Here is an 11,367-nt window from a genome sequence, read left to right as displayed (position 1 = left end):
TTAATTATCGATTAATCGAGAAAATAATCAACAGATTATAATAATCTGTTGATTGAAAACTAAACAGTATAGTAAGATCCCACTTCACTGAGTTTGGTTAATCAATTCACCCTCTACTTTTACTTAAAAACTATTTTTCACTTAGATTCACATACGGTGGTTTTGCTATCATAACAAGTTAGCTTAGCAGTGATGGCTTCTATCTTTCCTTATCCTTCTTGGGCTCTATCTTGTGTTGTGTGCGACATGTTCGGTTACTCTTCTGCCTCCTTCAGTGATAACAATACTTGTAATAAGTGTAGCTTGCTAGCCATGATGGAAGCAAGACTTAGGGCCTGATTTACTAAAGCTTTGCGCGTGCAAAAACGTGTGCAAACTGGATTGCACACGCAGATTAGCATTGATGCTGATCTACTAACAAGGCGCAACGAGGAGTGCGTCCCTCAGACGGGCAAAATAGCACTCGCAACCCATTTAGCGTTTTTGCCTTAATGCATATGCAATGTGGGGCGTTTACATGCTATTTTGCGTGTGATGGGAGGAGAAAATGTAGATAGGTTATTTTAGCACGCGCAAAATGATTTATCAAACCTGAAACTGATTGCGGTGCTTATTTTTGCGTCTATAATTAGCACGTTTGAAAGGCAGGTCTTAACTGGGACAGCGGTGTGCGCACATGGCTGCGGCTATTTATAGTTATATTATATTTGTAAATCAGGAAATTGCGCTTTTCCAGAGCATGTTCAACTACGCGTTCACAGATGACGCACATTCATTTCTTATTTGGTATATCTGAATAAATTAAATATAGATATCCAGAGGAGTACTGGTATGGGCTTACCTTGGTCTGCAGTTTGTGGTTCAAGGAGGGGTCGTACCTATGTTACCCGGTTAAGACCGGAGGAACGGGGAACCCCGCTTTACCTTAACGGGTCCAGCTCTAACCTGGTCTACTCTCAGTGCACGGCGAAGCGCAAGTGGCACAGTGCGCACACGTCACCAAAACCTCACAGGAAGGTTACCCTAACCCTAAACCTTCCAGTTCCAGGCACATTTAAATGCAGTAAATAATCACAACAATCAATATTTAATGTAACTATCTGAATCAGCTATAGATATGTCATCTATATATCGACTGTCCCGTCGCCTCTGACGTCAGATCAAAGGCTGTTGGCACGCGTAATGGAAACTCACCCCGACTGAATGAAAACAGATGAAACCAGGGACGGACTGGGACTAAAAAGCCGTTGTGATGATCCGCTTTATTTATTTATTTACTTGTTGACAAAAAAGTCACACATCCATTGAAATTAGACCTATGTGTAATCTTGAGAGAAACAGCAGAACTCACTCCCTGGCAGCTGTCAGTGAGCTGCAGGTGAGTCAGCAAGAGAGCGCAGAACTTTTTTTTTTTTACGGCAACATCCATAGTCTATAGTTTTCTTTGTTTGATACGTCAGGTAATGGTGGAGCTGTCCAAAATACAGACGCATGATTATAATAATAATAATAATATAAAAAGGTCATATGGACCCGGGGAACAAGGACGTCATATATGCCTCGATCTAAGTTATCAGCTCATCGCAGAACGTCACTTTCTGTTCAGTGGCTACAAATTGAATTCTGAGTCTGCTCTTTCTCCATGTGGACAACTCTTGACTAGCGCAAAATCCTCATTTAAATAGGGCGGTCTTAGTAGTTCACCCGCAAAACGTAATCTAGTAACAGGCGCAGTCTTTCTTCTTGCGCAAGCAATTTAGCGCTCTCTATTTGGAATCTTAGTAAATCAGGCCCATAGTGCGGTGGTTGACAAATCAGAATTTTCGCCAACTTTGGTGCCCCCTATCTTGTACACCATGCCACATTTGAAAAAACCTTCGATCAATTGAGATCCTCAACTGGTCCACAGTGATCTCACCAAGTTTGAAGGTGCTTGCACAAAAGCTCTATGACAAGTTTGTTCAAATTTCAAATGTAATTCTGTCTGCTGTCACCAGGGGGCGCTGTTTTAGAAATTTAATATTTTCATATAGACATGTTCAGGACGGGTCTCTGGTCCGACATTAAGTTTCAGGTGGATACGGCAATCCCTGTTAGAGCAGCATGAAAAACTGTAAATGTAATTCTGTCTCCTGTTACCAGGGGGCGCTGTTTTCGAAATTGAATATTTGCAAAAAGACCTGTTCAGGACAGGTCTCTGGTCTCATTAAGTTTCAGGTGGATACAGCAATCCCTGTTAGCACAGCATTAAAAAAACTGCAAATGTAATTCTGTATGCTGTCAACAGGGGGCGCTGTTTTTGAAATTGAATATTTTCATATAGACATGTTCAGGAGAGGTCCCTGGTCTCACATATTAGGTTTCAGGTGGATACAGCAATCCCTGTTATTGCAGCATGAAAAACTGTAAATGTAATTCTGTCTGAGACGCTGTTGTTTGTGTAAATAGTTCGTTTATTGTCAGCAATACGGAAAAAAAATGGAAACAGCTGTTCCTGCTGTGTCGGCGCTCCGCTCTCTCTCTCTGCGTGTCTGGACCCATCCTACTGCCAGCCATCAGAACCAGGTTACAGACCTGGTTGCTGACTGATTACCTGATTCTGTCCAGCCGTCTGATCACGCTACCGTCACCACACCCCACTGCTACATCAATGTACTAGTTTTGTTGGTGAGTTCAGTATGTTATATGAACATTATTCTTGGTCCTACTTGGACATATTAGGAGGATTTTATGGCCAGTTGCTTTAGATTTATATTATATAATGCACCTTTAAGTTTCAGGTGGATACAGCAATCCCTGTTGGGGATGCTGCAGCATGAAAAACTGTAAATGTAATTCTGTCTGCTGTCAACAGGGGGCGCTCTTTTTGAAATTGAATATATTCATATGGACCTCTTCAGGGCCGGCCTGTCATCAATCTAAGCAAGTTCGGTTCAGATTGGACCAGGATTCGCAACAGTTTGCATATTGTTGCAAAAATCCGACTTTGCGTGGTTGCCATGGCAACACCCGTAAACGATTTCTCATCATATTGAATACGCATCATCTACCATGTGTTTTGAGTGTTGTCATTAATTTTGAGTGTGATACAATGATATCTGTTAAAGGTATTCCCAAAATTTTAAAGAAACTTTTTATTGTATGATTTCTGCCACCACCAGGAGGTACTGTTTTAAAAATCCGTCTTCTCATAGTCTTCTTCAGCAACTACCCATCATCACTCATGGCAAGTTTGGTTCGGATCGGATCTTCCATCGTAAAGTTATAAGAGTTTCGTTGTCTGCGGCGAAAAAAGAGAATTTTTTTGTCGCCCCGTATCTCGTGCGCCATGCGATATTTTTAAAAACTTTCCAATTTATTCCGTTCCTCAACTGGTCCACAGTTTGACGGTGATCGCTCAAAAACTGTAGGACGAGATAGATTTTGTAGCATTGGTGCAAATTCGCCAAAAACGCCTCCGAATCCAAAATGGCGGCCTTCCTGTAGGATTCACTGGACACTTGTCATGGACTTTTATTTAAAGCACAACCTAATGAACGTGTGTACCAAGTTTCGTTCATATACGTTAAACTTGACAGGAGATGACCCACTAGCACTTTTTTGCGTCACTCTTTAGCCCCTTCCACTTCCAATTTTCCACGCTTTTTCACCGAACCTTTTAAATACGTACATTTTCACCAGGCCTGACGTGGTCGCAAAAATCTGTGAGTTTTTGGGCATGGAAAAGGGCAAAATGGCAGCCTTCCTGTAGGATTCACAGAAAACTTGTCAATGACTTTTATTTCCCATAAATGTCATATATTTTCCAAACCACAGCCCTCCACACACACAATGGAAACTCTCCCACTTTTTACTGAACAATCCACATTTTAAAAAATTCTTTCAGGAGGAAATAGCCAATTTCTTTCAGGCAAATTACACCCCAGACATCACAAGAAGCACTCTATGGGAGTCATGTAAAGCATATTTGAAGGGTCAGGCGATTTAATTTGCTTCCCGGCAGAAAAAAGTGGACACGGAAAGGATGGTCTGACTCTCAGATCAACTAGTTAGTATTGACACACAATATGCCACCGCACCTACTCCCTCTCTTTATGACCAACGTCTCAAATTCCAGGCTGAGTTTGATCTTCTGTCAACATCAAGGTTGAAACAAAATTTTTAAAAATAAAGCAACGGTATTTTGAAATGGGACCATCAGGCTAGAACTGCAGCTCTCTCGAGATTAATCCCCAGGATAAAATTGCCATCGGGAGCAGTGGTCACTGACCCCAAACTGGTAAATGATGCGTTTTTGAATTTCTATTCCCACTTGTACATGTCTGAGTACTCACCTGAAATTTGGAAGAGCCATAACCCCCTGGAGATGTTCTCATATCCTTAAGTTGATCGCAAACTGGCTGACAAATTAGGCGCACCAATCACAGCGGCTGAAGTACAGGAGGCGACTGGGCAGCTACAAAATGGGAAATCCCTGGGCCCAGATGGGTTTGTAGTAGAATTCTACAAAGCATATTCAATCCTAATAACCCCACATTTGGTTAAAGTCTACAATGAATCCTTTGATAGCGGCAGATTGCCCCCAACCCTATCAGAAGCTAACATTTCTCTTTTATTAAAAAAACACAAAGACCCCCTTGAATGTAGCAACTATAGGACCATCTCACTTTTAAATGTGGACCGAAAAGATTCTCACCAAGGTCCTTGCCTCTTGTTTGCAGCAAGCCCTACCTGCCCTAATTTCCACAGACCAGACTGGGTTCATGGCTGGAAGGAACTCTTCATCTAACACTAGGAGACTTCTCAACATCATTGGCTCCACCAACCCTGTCACACCTGAGGTGGTAATTTCTTTAGATGCTGAGAAAGCGTTCGACAGGGTTGAGTGGGAGTATTTGTACTACAACCTGTCTAAATTTGGTTTTAGCTCTGACTTTATTGCATGGATTAGATTGCTTTATGACTCTCCAACTGCCCATATCCTTACAAATGGAGTGAGGTCGCCCCCTTTCGCCCTTCGTCGGGGTACCAGAGAGGGATGCCCCCTCTCCCCCATCCTGTTTGCTCTAGCCATCAAACCACTGGCCATCTGGCTCCGGGAGGAGGGGAAAGTGGAGGGCATCACCAGGAATGATACGGAGATGATTTGTTATTGTGTCAAACCCTGCGTCGTCTATCCCTGTTATTAAAGACATTCTAACCCAATTCGGCAGATATTCTGGTTACGAATTTAATTTTAATGAACTTCTTCCTATCGATTCCCTGTCAAAGAAGATGCCACCATCCTCTTTTCCATTTAGAGTCGTTACAGAGGGGTTTCGATATCTAGGCATATTCATCACTGCTTCTTTTTAATGACCATTTTAACTAAAATTTTCGCCCTCTCATTAATAAGTGCAAGCTTGACCTGGCTCGCTGGTAACTCCCTCCCTCTCTGCCTATCTGGCAGAGTTAATCTGGTAAAGATGGTGATTCTACCTAAATTTCTCTACTTGTTCCAGCATATTCCAATTTTCAGACGGTCCTTCTTTCAGCTGCTTGTTTTTTGTGGTTGAATAAGTCAAAAAACCTCCTAGTTGCTGTAAACGAGCCGATTGAAATCCTCTTTTCTGATGCTGTTCGTCAGCCGCGATGTTTCAGAGTGAACTTTCACCCCCAGAAGACAGGTCCGCTTTATAATCAACTACCCTCACCTCCCTAACCACCCACCCAGGTCTCTGATTGACTCTTTGCTCACCCTCGATCCTGATCTACAATGCTATTGACTACCTTAACCCTGACCCAACAAAACTTCTTCTTCTTAGAGTACTACTTAGACAGAACTATTATTCACCCAGACAGTGATTAGATGCCCCCCCCCTTTTTACCGCTTTTAAATTTTCTCCCGTTTTTAATTTTATTTATTTATTTATTTTAATATGTGATTACAATTTCAATAATGATTTATTTTTTAATTTTTTGTGTCTTTCTTTCTTTTCCTTTATCTTACAGTGGGTGGGAAGGGACAAGGGTTAATAGTGGTTCATAGGAGCTATTCCGGCTCAGTTTAAGTTTGTTGTTGCTTTCAACTGTTGTGATTCAACTTTGCAATTGGTGAGAAAATATTAATACAAATGATAAATTATTTTTAATAATTAATGAGGTTTCTTAATTTTCTTTAAAACCCTTGCACGGGGAACCATTATGTTGTGGTTCAACAATAGTGGCAATAATTCGATTGATAAAAATAAAAGTAATAAACATTAATTAATTCGTTTAATAATTGATTATTCGGTCTCTTCGGTCCTCATCCTCCTCGACTTATCCTCTGCGTTTGACACAGTCAACCACCAAATCCTCCTCTGCACTCTGGCCAAACTTGGCGTTACCGGCTCTGCCCTAACCTGGTTCACATCATACCTGACAGAACGCACCTTTCAGGTCACGTGGAATGGCTCCTTGTCCAAACCCTGCTCCCTGGATACTGGTGTCCCTCAAGACTCAGTACTAGGACCGCTTCTGTTTTCACTATACACCAGATCACTAGGCTCTGCAATCACATTACATGGTTTCTCTTACCACTGTTATGCTGATGACACCCTGCTGTTCCTCTCCTTCCCCCCATCCTCCAACACCCATGTTGCCACGCGCATCTCGGAATGTCTGGCAGACATTTCCACTTGGACAACTGCTCATCATCTCAAGCTCAACCTTAGTAAAACTGAACTTCTCTTTATCCCGGGAAAAAACTGCCCTCACATGGACCTGTTGGTCACTGTTGAAGACGTCACTGTATCGACTCCACCACGACCCTACATAGCACTAACCTAAAGTACTAATAGGTTCCTACCTTCAGCACTTGTATCATAGCACTTATGGAAAGTTCCTTTCTTGTGACAAATGTACTTATTGTAAGTCGTTTTGGACAAAAGCGTCTGCCAAATGCCCTAAATGTAAAATGTAAATGATTAACTTTAGATCGAGGCACCACCCTGAAATCAGGGAAAAGACAATCAATCTGTCTTTCAAAATCACTGTAATTGACTATATCAATTGAACAGTAATGAAGGTATGAATCCGAGCACTGACTCTCTCAACCCCCGTTTGTCACAATATTCATGTACAAAAGACACAAACCGTTCCTTTAAGTGAACAAAAGTAACAATTTATTAAATCAAATAACAGGAATCAATTAAACAATTTGATTCATCAAGTATCCAAGGTTAATTGAATGATCTTAGTCAATGAACATTAAAGCATAAATGATAATTTGGTAATTTGAATCAATAAATCCTACTTGCTAAATCTAAATTCACAAACTATATACAACATAAACACCAGTGTGTGTGTGTGTGTGTGTGTGTGTGTGTGTGAACAGGAAGAGATAAGATAAGAGAAGGGAGTGACCCGGTTGATGGTCACTCCCCTTTGGGACCAAACTGGTGGGAGGAGCATGCACAATAGCTGTGACTGTAAACGCACACCTCCACCGAAGATGGCGCCAAAACACATTAACATCAAGCTGCAGATCTTAGACCGAACATGCGACAGCATGGCTGTAGGAGCGCGTGTTCGACTCAAGATGGCGCCTGTGAGACCTTTCATTCATGAATGAAAGAGAGAGAGTTAGTGAAAGTTGTTGGCAATGTAAACCACACAGACTTGACGCAGGAGAAGCCAGGCCAGTCTGTGAGTCATGCCGTTTAAACAGCAATTATCTCACCACGTGATCTGCCTGCTCGTTCACAGCAAGGGAGGACGGCGCTGCAGCGCGGAGCTCCGCATTCAACAGTAAAACCACAATAACGAACACAAAACGTAAACAAAGAAACGTGGTTATGACGATAACACAAATGCGAGCGAGTGGGTGCGCGATCCAACATGTTCAACACAAAGAAAAGTTAACAAACAGAAACATAACCTAACTCTACCCAGAATACATTGCCTCTTACTGTAAGCCGAACAGGGTGTGTGGTCCGTCTATGGGTTTGGTTCAGTTTGTTGGAGCCGTGGAGTGTGGACAGGCCGTTATTGGCTCACAGCGGACAGCTGTTGATCCTCTTTGTCTCTGAGTGGAAGCAGTTTGGGCGGCAGGTATGGAGCGATGCACGGTGCGATCCTCACAGGCGGAGGAGTAGAAGGGGGAATCATTCGTGCTGCATGGGAGCGCCGCATGCCGGAGGGCATGGCCGGAGCCACGAGGCCCTGGGCCACGGGGGCCCCAGCCCGAGGCCAGAGAACCAGCAAGAGAGGAACCAAGAGGAGCAGCAAGAGGAAGAGGAAGGAGCAAGAGTGTCTCTTGGTTTTATATGGCTGACCAGTCGAGGGGCTATAAAACAGAGACGGCCAATAGGACTTAAAGGAGCCTGTTACCCCCCTGGGGGGCTCTCCAGTCATAAACCCCAAGTAGTGTTGTAACTCACGAGTGTGAAACTCAAATTCAGGCTTCAAATCCTGAATACAGGCCTTAGTCAGAGAACAATAGATTACAGCCATACTGTTAGGGCCCAACACAACATACATTGTGTAGGACAACCAACTGCTAATTTTCTTAAAAGATTTCTTGCATACACTGTATGTGTGAATTGTTGTTGTATGTGAACAAAAAAACAAATAAAACATTTTATAAAGAAAAAGAAACCCCTCCAGAAATCGCTAATATCCAACATTTATGACATGCTCATGCTCTTGTATTTCCGTTTTTTGATTTGCATTTTGAGTTTTGCGTTTCCGTTGTGACTAATTGTTTTTGTGTTTTCAACATTGTGTTTGCGTTTTTGATTTGTGTTTTTGTTTTCCATTTGTGTTTTGTGATTTGCGTTTGCTTTTTTGGTTTCGCGTTTGTGTTTTGTGATTTGCGTTTGTTTTTTTGGTTTTGCGTTTGTGTTTTGGGATTTGCATTTGTGTTCAAATGTGTTCAAACGCTCAACTACTCCTTGTGCCAGGCTTCAGCAACTATCTGAAATATACCATAATGTTCTCAACCAGGGGCCTGTTTCACAAAGCAGGTTAAAAAAAAACCTGAGTCTCTGAGTGAACTCTGAGTTGATCTACTCTGAGATAGGAAATTCTGAGTTTTCGGTTTCAGAACAGCTGATTTGAGTTTGTCACAACCTGGCTCAAAGCCTGTGACAAAAAAGGAGACCACACATAGTCTATGCATAGTTGAACATGTTTAATTAAATAAAGTAAACAAATACTGAAACATAATGTGTAAACAAAACAAATGATGTCAGTTGGCAGGTCAGAGGAAGAGAAGGAGCATCTATGGCAGGTCTGCTTAAATAGTCTCCTAAGCTGTGTTCAGGTGTGCTGCATCAATCAATCAGCCACAGCTCCTCCAACCTGGAAGAGAAGGCAAAACAGACAAGGGAAACAACAACAACAACATGGCCGGCTCTGAAGCCGTCACAGTTAGTTTGTTCAACTCGGAGTAGTTTCACCTGAAGTTAAGCGCGCGCACCACAAGTATAAAAAGACAGCATGAATGGAGCCCCGTTTCGACGAGTCACCATAACAACGGGGAAGCGGAGGGCGACGTTCTTCACCCACTGGAGTTGAAAATATTAATGTGCTCATACGGTGAGTTTGAGCATGTTTATAGAAGGAAGTGTAACACCGCAGCAAAAGAGAGGGAGACGACATCAGAGAACACTGCTGCTGATGCGGAAGTTTAAATGTCCTTTGCACAATCACAATAATATTACAGGGGAAACTGCTTGAGTGGTTGACTATTCATTTATTTAATTTAGGTGTAATCCCGTGGGGGAGAAGCGCAGTTGGCAGCAGTTTAAGATGAAACCTAAAAACATTGTAAGCAAACAGGTAAGACCTCTGCATAATCTCATGGGATTACCTCATTTTGATCATGTTTTACATTGTAAAGTAAATATTAAGTGGCTGTTTGACTGTACAGTTGTTTTATCCCCAACATAATGATGTTTTCACACACATATATGACTTCTCATTTATATTATGTTCAAGTGCTCTGCATCTCCGACGTTCTATAAAAAACTCCCATTTGTAAAAAAAAAAGAAATGCAGCGCAACACACAATTTCTGCTGTGATATGAGAGCGTGACTCCGGTTGGTAATGTTGAAATGCAAGGACGGATTAGGTTGTGTATGAACTGTGGCATGAAACTGTACCGCTCAAAAAGAGAAGTGTCTGAAAATGCAAGAACATCTATGCGCGGTCTGATAATCATCTCCTCACGAATATTTAATTCTCTGCACAGTAATTTTTTTCTGTCCTATGTTACACAAATTCTTGGCTGATTTTTTTGTTTGACAATTTTGACAAAGGCTCGAGGCACCCAAATAAAGACAGACCCCTGTGTTGCTATATTTGGGGTCTCAGCGGTACAACTTGTTATTAACTCTCCTAATCCCCATCTCTCTGGTCAAGGATGTTATTTTCTTTCTCAAAATGGAGAAGATGTGTCAGTATTGTGTTAAAAGAAAAAACAATAGGGCAACACCTGTATTTCTGTACTGTGCTATGTAATTTGTCCGTAATAAAAACATTAAAAAAATAAATAAGTAAAAAAACAACACAAATAAGAGATTCATTTCCATTACAGACAGCTTTATTTTCATTAAAGGGATCCAAGGCCTTCACAAAAGGGTTGACTCTTGGTAGCTACACATTACTAAAACAACACACAGAAACAACAGAAACAACATGGACGGCTCATGTGAACGAGTGAAAGGACAAACAAATAAGAGCTGAAGGACGTTTCATACAAGCTCCAACTGAGATGCATCAACAAACCCACAGTCACAGGAAAGTGAGTCCAGGTCAGACTCTTTCTGACTGTAGCTGATTGTCTATAGCAATTTATTTTGGTCATGCACAGTTAATAATGTATTTGCTGTTGTAATAACAGTGTAACAAAAACTTCACAGTATATAATTTCTTTCTTTTTTTTCATTTGAATCTCCTCCACCTTCAGCTTTGATTGTCATTTTCTCAAGTTTGGTGTGCTGTGATAGTCACTGGCTGATTTGTGATGTACAAAATCCCTGCTGGTACGAGCGGTGATGTGTACTACGCCAAAAATGTCTTTCTTTCAATCTGTTTGTTATTTGATACAGCAGATAAAACATAAGAAATAGAAAAGAGGACACAGTTCATTCATATTAAATTTACATTTTCTGTTCATGTTTTGCCTGTAATCAGGCAGTTTATGATATCAGTAATGAGTTGGTTCATCCCTTATCATTGATTTTGATTAACTAAAGCTCACAGCGGTAACACTTAAAAAAGGGGACATTAATAAACTGTTACTTCAGCATTTACCAAGAGCTAAGTAATGTTTTAATTGACAATTTATTCATATTATTCAGGCTAATGAAGTTATTAATTCATATATTGTTCAAGGGTTT

The sequence above is a fragment of the Microchirus variegatus genome (genome assembly GCF_963457635.1).
Source record: "Microchirus variegatus genome assembly, chromosome: 17".
Lineage (NCBI taxonomy): Eukaryota > Metazoa > Chordata > Actinopteri > Pleuronectiformes > Soleidae > Microchirus > Microchirus variegatus.
The sequence above is the reverse complement of the archived record's forward strand: the minus strand, read 5'-3'. Positions refer to the sequence as shown.